This window comes from Columba livia, chromosome 2, assembly GCF_036013475.1.
Source record: "Columba livia isolate bColLiv1 breed racing homer chromosome 2, bColLiv1.pat.W.v2, whole genome shotgun sequence".
NCBI classification, from domain to species: domain Eukaryota; kingdom Metazoa; phylum Chordata; class Aves; order Columbiformes; family Columbidae; genus Columba; species Columba livia.
The window spans coordinates 58,359,928-58,371,920 of NC_088603.1; the positions used below are offsets into that span (position 1 = coordinate 58,359,928).

General features: G+C 36.0%; 1 long non-coding RNA gene across 1 annotated transcript in view; it reads left to right on the forward strand.

Moving 5' to 3' along the window:
* The window catches only part of LOC110361764 (uncharacterized), a 91,958-nt gene extending 80,191 nt beyond the window's left edge, over positions 1 to 11,767 (forward strand). Inside the window, exon 6 of the long non-coding RNA XR_010470217.1 lies at positions 11,298 to 11,767. This is a non-coding gene — a long non-coding RNA (uncharacterized LOC110361764). The remainder of the gene's footprint in view (positions 1 to 11,297) is intronic.
* The last annotated feature ends 226 nt before the right edge of the window (positions 11,768 to 11,993 follow it).

An 11,993-nucleotide genomic window follows, 5' to 3' on the forward strand; every position in this document is an offset into this window, starting at 1 on the left:
TGCTAAGTCCCTCACATTGGTTCTGGGCAGAAATGTTTGTTCTATTTGCTAAACACAACAAAGAATTAGCAAAAATTCTTTTATGCCATTGCTGCCGTACAGGCTTAGGCAAATCCTGTAAACCTCAGTGTGAATGAGGAAGAATAAGTTAAACCTTGCCAAGGGGTGGGAAGAGGCAGAAAAGAGTAAAAGATGGAGTGTTCAAATACAGCAATTTGAGTACAGCAATGAGAATACTTAGCAGGATAGACTGACCACGCCCAGCTGGCTGTGAGAGTGTAGCTGTGCTGGGAGACACCTAGTTTGGGGTCCCTAAGTCCTCCAGCAAAGGCTTAGCCTGGTGATGCAGAAGCTGTAAAAGGGCAGGGGACAGGGCCAGCGATGAGGATTTGTTTTGAATCACATACTGGGTCGAAGCTCTGTGATGCTGCCTGCTTCAAGGTCCCAACTCTACAAGGACACTTTTGCGTGATCAGCAAGGTATCCTGGACTGGGATAAGCATAAGCAGGTGTATGTCTGAGTGAGTGTTTTCCCCTGTATTCTGCACATTTCTTTCCCAATACTCCTGGTCATATGAAATTGCACATAATTTATATCTGAATACTTCTTTAGGAAACACAGCTTTTTGAGTGGTAGCTTTTGCTTAGTATTGCAAAAGAAGAATGGGAATATTGATGTTTAAGCTGTCTTTTATCTTACTCATAGCTGTCTACGGGTAACAGATAAATATAGAGGTTAAACACAGAGTTTCAGTCATACTTTTTATAATAAAATTGTGCCATCTGCAAAAAATGCACCTTTTTTATCCAGCTTCTTCTGTTTTTAGAATTTTCAAGTATTGCATGCTGCAATTATGGCTTATTTATTGGATGAACTTGGTGAAAGTTTTAATCAAACCAAACACATAGCGGTTTGAGAGTGAAGAAATTTCATGTCTCTTTTTGGCTTCTGCAATATTAATATACCTCTCTTTTCCTCAGAAGACACTTTTTTCTTAGTCTAGTATTTGACAATGAGCTAATGTTCAAAATGCAAACAGAGACTTTACACGTTGCCTGTAGTAGAAAACTATTTTCTTCCTATTTACAATATAGGCACTAACAGGGAAAAAGTGATCCCAGCACCATACTAAAATGAATTTAAGCAATTTCATATTGCAGGAAAACTGACAATTTAAAAGAAAAATCTATAACAAACATGGGAGAACTGAAATAGTCTAAACTACTAAGCAAATTAAAAAATCACAAGATAGAAATACATAAAATTCTAATAAATTGACCAAATGGAGAAGGGGCAAATTGAAAAAGAATGGTTCCATTTTGCTTATAAGAAATCTGCGTAAGCAAAGTTCAAAGTAATGCCAGGGAAGTTTCACAGGTGGAATTTCAAATTAAAATCACTGTTATCTATTCTCTTTTTTTTTTTGTCTAATCTGACATGTAGGGAAAGAGAGCATTTAGTGGCTTTATTACTACAACAGCTCTTCAGCATACATTGAGAAACTGGATCCAACTGACGTTGGTTATTTTTCACTGTCAAAATAGCAAACACTGAAGTAGGGACATGAGCTAAAAGCCGAAGCAGCTTTCTGCAAAGCTTTATCAGACTGTGCTTGGTTCCTCTGAGGAGAAAATACCTGAATCATCATGAAGATGTCTGAGAATCATATTTCAGGTTCTGAGCCACGTGCAATGGCTACCAGTGTTTTTAACAAATACCAATGATCATGGTATCCTATTTTACAGTTATCTGGGTTCTGAAATGAATTACAATTTTTTACTGAGGTGCTTTCTCAAGGCATATTGATTAGCCATAGTTATGGATGATCGTGAATTTTGGGAATCCACAAGGGCTGTCCTTTTATGATCAGTTTTAGTGTGCATAGGTATGTCTCTTTGTCAACAATATCGGCAAAATTTTCTTGGTTTAAGGGAATTTAAGAATAATTTTTTTGTCTTTCACTTTATATGTGTTTCAGGAAAATTAGACTATTCTATTAGAGATTATGTGTCTCCAAGTTCAGGGAGGAATAAAGTGTAAAACAATCAGCTTCACTTTCCTTGAGCTAATTTTCTATTTTCTCTGTTACAGTCTGTTTTGTTCAGAAGTAATACTCCTGATTATTCACAAAATGAAGTCTGTTTTGGTTTGAACACGATTACTCAGCCTTCCACAGCTGATTCTATTGAGACTAATGGGACAAGATGCTGAAAAAGGTCTATATCTCATTGAAGTTTAGGCTTGTTCTTAACTCCACTATCTCTGTGATGTGAAATGCATAGCAGTTTTTTCAATTTTGTATTGAGTTTCATGAAATTTTATACTCCAGGCTTGAGGTATCAGAAGTGTGTAAAGCAATAATGCATCTAGCCAATAAAAATGTATTGTAGGGAGGAATGGTAACTGAAATTTGCAAGAACAGTGAAATATGAAAAAAATAAAATAGAGGAGAAGATAGTCATTACTGAAGGAATTTTAAGAAAATAACTTATTGATGGAAATTATGTCAGTTGCCATGGAGATAAATTAAAAAAAAAAAAAAGTGGTATTTTTGTTAAAAGATGGTAGGTATGACCTTATACTTCTGTCACTAATATTCTCAGAGACAGAGGGCCAAATAAAGTGCTAAACCCAGTAGCGTTTAGTCAAAGAAATATAAGTTTTAATAGTGGAATAAATGCCAGACTGTTAAATAAGCTCAAGGAAGATATGGCAGAATGTTATCATACACAGGCCAAATGTCTGGAAGTAGCCTTTGCGTAGTAACCTGGATACCATGCTGCAGTACATTTCAACATCTATTACAGTCTTCATCATTCAGTAACAGTGTCTAATGCTGAAAGGTGAATTACTAGGTTGCTGAAATGAAAGGCTCTGAACTCCAAAAAGGTTTAGATTTCACACATTTGATAGCACACTCATATCACATAATGATATTTGCCATCTCACAACAGTAGTTTCTTGGTGATAATTCAATTACATGAGCTTATGGACATTCCTAGTCCTCCTTTGGCATCAGTCAGGTTTTAGTTATAATTAGTTTTTAAAATACATAATAAAATACGGAATACAATTTGGAATCCTAGTCAACCTTTAAATCATTGTGTTGTGCTCTTTAACTGCTAATTTAGTGCTTTCAACCTATGGCTTCAAAAAAAGTGTAGATTGCTTTTTGTTCTTGTCAAGTAGAAATTGCATTTAAACCTGAGATGGAAAATGTTGACCCTATTGTTTACTATGTTAAGTGGGTCCAGAGCAACCAAAAAAATGTTTATCTTACCAAATCTTCTTTGCATTTTTCTAATGATTGTCACTTGTTACAGAACTATAAAAATCTGTTGTGAGTCAGCTTTGTTAAAAAGCAGTGGCATGGAGTGGAGAAACATTAAGTCAATCTTTTCATCTGCTAAATATCTTCCATTCCTACTAAGGCTCAGTATAACTCAGAACTGACCTTTGTTAAGTCCTTGGTGAATTTATGTTATCCCAGACTTTTTAATTTGTACCAAACTTGAATTTGCACCAGGTGAAGATTTTTGCCGTAACCTCGGACTGTACCTGTTCTCCCTGCTGAGATGCCAGTGTCTGTCAACAGAGGTGTCAGTCTCTACTTAAGCATTTAGAAATACTTGTGACACCAGGTCTGCCTCTGCGGCTTCTCCACCTCTCATCTCCTCAAACAGGGTTCATGCCAGCTGTTTGCGACTATGTGAAGCAGTCAGTGACAGAATTTTAGGACTGTCTTTGAATTCTGCAATATGTTGAAGCAGCCTACGCGCAACATCACAGTGAAGGCTACATAGCAACATATAAGAAGATCTGTCGGTTGTGCTTTAGTCCAGCACAATGGTATTGCTAGACAGTCAGAGAAGAAAAGAACCACAACATGGCACTCTTTTAATAAAAATACTTCAAGCTAAGATAAATGGCAGAAGCAGCTTCAATTAGGAGTAATTATGTAGTTGAAATATTTTCAACACTACATGATGCAATTAAACCTTGATCACCAGTGGTTCCTAGCCTCCTTTAAAGAAGGAATAAGTATTCATTATGGAAAGAGAAAATTATATGTAATGTAGAGAGACAAAATATAAAACAATCAAAATCTAAACCAAAAGAAGATGCATTATAGAAAAAGTAATGAACTAGTCAGTAGACAAGATGAATGGCTGACTACCATTCAGAAGGTCTAGGCTTGAATTTATTTACACAAGGATTGATTTGTGTAAGACAGAGCTTTTTTCTCATGTCTTTTAATACACCCAGCAGAAATAAGTTAGTCTTTCGGGTTATGAAAATGTGTGAGAGTAAACACCTTTCATACCATCAAAACGTACCTTAGATTTTTGTAAGAAGACTTACAGTACCTCTGCAAATACTTGCGATAATGTATAATGGTGGAGATACCCACAGCAACTCAGAAGGGGCAGAGATTTCTGTTTGGGCTAATACTCTGGTTCCTGATATCATGACAGCACTACCTGTGACAGTGCTAAAGCCATCTTAGGACATAATATTTGATAATCGGTAACAATGAAAGAGAAAAGTGTCCCAGACTTTTTGCTATGACAGATGAAAGAATTAACATCTGAAATCCTGTAGAATTTCCTACACACCAGATGCACTTAATCATAATATAAAAATTATTAACATTGTCAAGTAATTACCCAACTTGATTACCCTTTTTCCATCTTCATTTTATCAATAACGCTTTTCTGGCACATGCACTTAGTCTTATATTTTTAATTCATGACAAGATTTTTAATTTTTTATGATTCTGTATCATCTAAAATTACATTTTTCATAAAACAGCTGTTAATGACCATAAGCCACAGAATTAGAGAAGCCAGAAATGGCATCTCCTTTTTAAGTTCAGAGCTTTAACTCTGTTTTCCCATGGCATGAGTATTTTCATCACTTTATTTGGTAGTGCTTTAAATGTCTTGATTAGAAGGGATAATACATAAGATGCTGGTAATATTTCATCTGGCTTGTTTTGCAGATCTTTTTTTTTACTTGATTTTAATTCTGTGAATCATAAATCACTAATGAGGCACATCTCCCTACTTCCCAGAATAGATAAGCATTCGATTGTACAAAGGCATGTGTTGAAACACAAGATACTATGCAACTTCCTGGAAATTATGCAGCAGGCTAAAATAATAGAGGTGGGGGGAAGGAAAGCTCTTCAGCCTTTTAAAAGAAATCTTTAGTAAGGAAATAAACCTCATGAAGAGGACTTTCTGATCTTGGAAGAACAGCTGAAATGGTAAATTTTACAAGTCAAACATAATCCTAATAGAAGATAATAGATTTTTAGACTCCATTTAACTAACGAACATGAACAAATTTGTCTCAAGAAACATTTTTCATGTAATTTCTAAATGAAAATTCTACCATTATTTCAGTTTTTTAAGCAGCATGTTATCAACAAAGACTTTTAGAAGTAAAATCCATAATCTCAAAAGCTATCAAAGATGTTGGTTTAAAGATGTTATGAAAAAGCAATGTTAAGTATGACATTAATAGCAGGTGTTCCATAGGGTAATCCTGTTTAGTTCAAGTCAAGGTACTCACCTTCTCAAATAGTTTCAGCTAAGCCTGACATAAAACAGAATCCAAATATAATGCTATTATTTCTTACATAATACTTGTTAAATTATCCTTGGCTTATCAGACTGAAAAAAATGCAAGCCTTACGGCATTTTGATTATGAGGCCATAGTAAGGCTCTGCCTATGTATCTTCAGCTAAATTCTGAATACTTTTATCTGGAACCCTGCTTGATGCCAAGAGAAGACATCATGGCCAGAAAGGCTGATCACGTAATTACCATCGTTTGCTGGACTGGCAGTTCAGCATGTGCTTCATTTTCTTGGTGCCACAACTTGGCATTTACTCTTGAGACAGAAACTCTAAATGTTAGTATTTAATAATGTTCTGTAGCTGTAAGGATAAAAGAAAGACCAGCTTCATGTTTGTTTATCTAAGGGTTAGATTTTGGACATTAGTCTCAGGTTCTATTAGAATAGAGCAAGAATGATGAATATGATCCCGTGGCACAGAATATACTCAGAACTCATTATACTGATGTGTCATGAGGAGAAGATGGCTGGAAGGAATGAGGAGACAAACACTTTTTATTTTATGCTTTGTAGTTTGAAATATTGGGAAACAATGCTTTTCACAACTCATTGAGATCATATTCTTCACGGACAGCAATTTCCATAAAGAATTCCATCAATGGATGAATCAATGGGCTTCTAAGAATCTGAGGAAAAAGGTCCTGGGTTGGCTTTGTTTTAGACGTTGCTCCTTGCAGAACAGGTGAGAGGCAGACATGGGTCTGTAGAAGAAGAAAGAATAGGTCTGTGGCCTGCAAAGTTTTGGGCTGCTCCTTCTGCTTTTTCAGCTTGAGACATTATTAACAGTGTGAGATGAAGCTGTCTCAATGGTAATGTATGAGGCTATTTCAGGACAGATTCCAGCTGTCTTTTCTCCAGAATCTGGAGGAAGAAAGTAATTCCTGAACATAGCACTTTAAACAAACATAGCTGTCCTTTCCTGATATGAGAAGAAACCTGGAAAGAGCCCATTTGTGCTGTTAAATGTCATTTTCTCAAACTTTGGGTAAATAGCCCACTTTTGTTTGTTATAATTTGGAATACCTTTGAAGCAGAAACCTCCAAGGAGGGTCTGAAGCAATTTCTAAGAAAAAGACTGTAATTACTTCGTGCTGCTTTATTCAGTGAACTAAAACAAAGCCCTAGGCAAGGGAGAAGTTTATATTTGTTTGTCTATAAAGTTCCATGTATGTGGTGCCACTACCCCAATACACTAATGTAAAATGTGTCTAACATGGACCATATCTGAACCCTGATTATTGCTGCACATTCTGGTAATGTTGCGTTATTTAGCAAGGCAAGCTGCTAAAGCAACTGCCATTTTTCAGTAGGTTCCAAAAGTAATAGCAAATCACTATGTAAGCATATTTATTGGAAACAAATTTTAATTATCCTGTGTACAGTGTTCCAGCCTGACTGTTGCTCAGCATTTCCTAGAATGATTCAAATTCTTAGCTCTGCTGAAAAAAAAACAAAAACAAAAACAAAAACAAACAAACAAACAAACAAACAAAAACAAAACAAAACAAAAAACAAACAAACAAAAAAAATCGCAAGAAGCATTTTGTAAGACATCACACTATGAAAGAATAATTAACGCAGAATGCTTTCAAAATTAACTGGTTTTAACTGTCAGCATAGTCCCACATAGAGTGCACTTTTTTTGACTCTTTATCAGCTGTCTAAAGGTATTCCTGAAAAGAACTTGTCCTCTCCACCGAGGTTGAAATGCGAAGTTCTTCTATATCAGGAGTAAAGTCCATGTTAAGGAAGTTGTCTTTTAGCCCACATGATTTATAGTTCTGTTAAAAATCAGTAAAATTTTGAGAAAAGGATCCATATTAAAGAAATTTATTATATTCTATAGGTTTAGTAGTTTTCCTTTAAAAAAATAATCAAAGCAAACAATAACGATCCCTCCTGCCCAAAAGCAGAACACTTAACAAATTCATCAAGGAGTTTGTACAGCAACTTAACATCATGTCCAGCCCTGATTCAATTAGATATGTTGTAATTCCAGAGGAAACTTGATGGCTCTTCAGCAAGCTCCATGGTTGCCTTCCTCTTGCAGGAATGTCTATTCTGGTTCAAAGGGAAGGGGCTAGCACGAGCAAGAAGAGACATTTTAGATGAGATTACTGCAGAAAAAGTAATTGAAGCAGCTGGTTGTAAGTCTGAGATTACATTAGAAGCATAACTAAAATTGATTTGGATCTGTTCTATAACTTTATGACAATGAAGTCTGTGGCCTTAGTGAAAGATTATAAACATGACTTTCAAACTCCCTTTGATATTCTTATTACAGTTGCCCTTAAATTCATTATGAGTTGCTAGAAGGTCATCTTGTTACTAAGCATGCATAGCTGGCACAACTCAAAATGTTCTGATAAGTTTGAAAAAATTAGTAAAGAAAAATATTAGAAATAAATATACTCAATATTAGATCTTAGCTTTCATTGTATTTAGTGGGTGATCTCAGTCTTGATCCCCAAAACTTACCAACACCATCATAAATTTTATTTGTAAACTATATTATTCTTTCTATTATAAGAATGTTTGTTGCTTTCCACAGGACTTGGATCTTTTGCCCTAAAATATAGCTCATATGTTAAATTTGCTATGTCAGCAATCACTTCGCATTTAAAATCTTTGAGGAATTTTTTTCCTTTTTGGTGGATTATTTTGGTAAAAGTATGCTCAGACATAACAGAAGTGTTAAGCAATACCTGCATTTGATTTTTTAGTTTTTGTTGAAGTCTGAAATAACGTAGGAAGGCATACATTTCAATCAAATTATTTTGATGTTCTATTTTTGAAGTGCTAAACTAGTTCGTAACAGTAAAAACATGAGTTACTGGTCTGGAAAAGGTAGAATTGTCTAATCTCTACATAATAGCAGTTTACTAATTCTTAATAGTCTGCTTTGTGATGCCATTGGAAATAACACACTTTTTTTTCAGTTTTACAATCTTTTTCTTTAAGCTGGAGGGTATTCGGTGCTAACTTTGTGAAGTAAAAAAACTACTTAAGAAAGTTGTGAGGAATCTTTTTTTTGGACTATGCAGACATATAGAAACTTTTATTGTGCCTGCTAGTATTTGCCAATAAGCTAGAACTTGTGTATAGGACACAAATTTTAGGAAAAGCTGGTATATATTTAATATGACACATAAGTATAGACTTGTCAGGAAAAGCTGGTATGCCATATTCAGCATGGCACATGTCAGAGTTGAATAGAGTCTTTGACTCTTTGGGAGTTTTGTCTGCATCCCTTGCAGACTATTGAAGCAGCAAGGATTCTTCTTTACTCTCCTAGGAGCAAGTCTGCCCTGGTACCTGTCAGAAGTGCCATAGCTCCTAGCAGTGTCAGCCAGGCTTTCTAGGAATCACTAAATTTGCAGAAATTTCTGCAGGTTAAGAGAAACTGAAAATCTTCAATCATAAGTTCATTAGTGCTAGCTTCACCCTCCCTCACTTTCGGCTAAAGATGGGTGCCAACTTTTTGGCAATATTCAAATGTAAGCGTCTGACTCAAGGTTCCAGAAAAACATCCTTAGGCAAATATAGATTAAGAAGGCCTGATTCAAAAAATCCTGAGAAACTAACAGCTTGAACTGATTCAAAAAAATCAATAATCTTTTAAAATATATAAATATGTCCTTACAAAAAATATAATCTTCTTTTAAAAAAAAAAGTATTCATCAGATAAATTCTTTAGAAGTTAATGTCCTAAATTAAAGTTCAGTTTTCTCAATGAGGGAGAAAGTCATTGAGATTGTGATGTTTGATGTCAGTCTGATTTTTTGTTTATTTATATGTTTCATTCTTCTTCTGGAAGGAGGTGCCAGGCTGGTGTTGCAGAGGACCAAGTGAGCCTTCCCTTACAGTCTTGGAGACTCAATAGGTTGCAGTGTAAGTCAGGCAGCTAAAGAGACAAAGCAATGTGTTGGCAACCTGCAACTACGAAGACACTATTGAGAGAAGGGAGCAGACAGGCAGACCTCTGAAGTGGCAGAGATATAGTCAATGCAAAGCTTGCTGCATCTCAGAAACCTTCTGTAGCAAACCTGGAAACAAGAAAACACTGAGAAGGAAGAGATTTTTGTATCTATTCTGTCTGTCTTAAATTACTGTCTTAAGAAGAAAGTATTCCAAGTTACAGTCTAGTAAAGCCAGACTGATATAAACGATGTCTTATATTTCAGAATGCTGATTATAAAAAAAAAAAATTAGATAAACTTCCTCAAAGCTCTGGCTGACTGCATCTTGCCACAAAGATCTATAAGTGAAAAATACTCCATATGAACAAGGAAAAAATAATATTAATAAAATAGCATATTTCATTGTGTTAATGAGATTTTTATGATTATGAAATGCAGGTGAAATAGTATAGGTTGCAAAGATCTACCTCTTTAGATCATCTCATCTTGTGTTAGTATAGCACCAAGTGCAATTTGGACCACAGCAAAAGTAGCTTTGGGACATCAGCGCTTGAAGTGTGAGGTTTAGAAAAAATGTAAACAGTTGTATGACAGATCCTCTAGTCTTGAAAACTCTGGTGTCACCTCTTGGTCACTTGTGAATTCTCATTCAAAATCCACTGAAATCAACAAGAATAATTAAGTAAATTTCAGATTGGATTAACGTTACGTTATTATTTTTATTACATTACCCAGATGTAGAAAATCATTACAGCCTGAAGGAAGTGCTCAAGGGCACTAAATGGTCTGTACTACAGGTTTTCAGGAAAATAATGGAAATTCTGGTGGGTGTTAACAATTAGAAAAGTGATATTCCCCCAAACCTCTGTTTTCTAATGAGAATGCTGTTCTCTATGAGCAATAGAATAAGAATGTTCTACTTTATTATACAAAGAATAGTCATATTCTATCATTTTAGGTGGTGCCTACATGGGCAGTTTGACTTGCTCTTTATTCCATTCCCGGATCCTGCTCCATTCATTGCACACTTTACATACATGCTAATTCAGCTCCAGACTGTTTTCTGAAGCCACTCAGTTACTTCCCTCAAAGAAAATACCTGATCACAGATGATGGGATAGCATGCTTCAGTGCCTCTTTCAAACACGTCCATCAGGGATACAGATTATGCTGAGTTTGGCTTCCCTGACTACAACAGATACTGTATTTGGAGACCTTTCCCTTTGAACACCTTGTGTGTTGCTTCACACACAGCTATGGCATCTTGCTGTACATACATTATTCTGTTGGGCTGCAAGAACAATTATTTTGGTACTCTGAAATGAGAAAGCACAAACACAGAATTACGTATCACGAGTACAAGGAGTGAAGTGTGGCTTGAAGAAGATGCAGGCCAAGTACTATGAAAAGCTGAAGGAATTTGGTTTGTTCTAGCGTATGGCAGCCCAAGAAGATTGGACATGAGCCAGTCCCCAGCAATTCACTGGGGACTTGGGTTCTTCTGACTGCCATTTGCAACACATTATAGACAAATCTTTAGTAATTTGTTCAAGAGATTTTTGTTTGAAATATAGTAGAGATTTTGAAATTAATTATAAACCTGTGAACTTCTTGCTGAGTCAAGTGTTCACATGAATTCCTAATAGACTAAAATTTTCAAAACATATGCCATATTTATAGAAAATGTTTTAATATGTGTCCTGGTTTTGCTAAAAACAAGTTTCTCTTTTAGTGAATTTTGCCTGTCAGCTAAAGCCTTCATATTAACTGCATTTTCCTGGATCACCAGACACACGTTTTGGTAAACCTAGCAATGGAATGCAAACTTATTGATAAGCATGGATGGACATCTCGCGAGAGGGGCGACGAGAAACCCATGACCAAGAAACTGACCAACTGTGTATAACATTCCATTCACGTGAATACTTCATATAAAAGTGGGAGATCACGAGGATCTTGCTCCCTTTTGCCCTTTTCCCTTCTGCTTATGGCCGACATTAGAAGAGGACCTTGCTAGTCATCCCTGCGAACTGAGGCCTAGTGAGAGACTGAATCCAGCTCCGGTTGGCTGCAGAGTCTAATCCAGGACTTCAGGTGCCGGCTCTGCAGTTGCTGAGACTTTCAAGATTGGTTTTGTATATTTTGTATTATTTTCTCTATTCTTATTAGTAGCATTAGTAAAACATCTTTAATTTTTTCCAACTCTCTTCACTCTGTCCTTCTTTTCCTCCCAATCGCCTCTCCTTAGTGGAAAGGGGGGAGAGGGAGAGGGAAGTGGCGGGGGGGGAGAGGGGGTTAACAATACATCTGCCAGGGTTTTATTGTCACCCCGCAACCTTAACACTCGACAGCATGACAGTGGTATAACAGCTAAGGCATTGAAATACCTTGCTTCACCCCTCCTATGATTTTTAAAACGAATATAGCA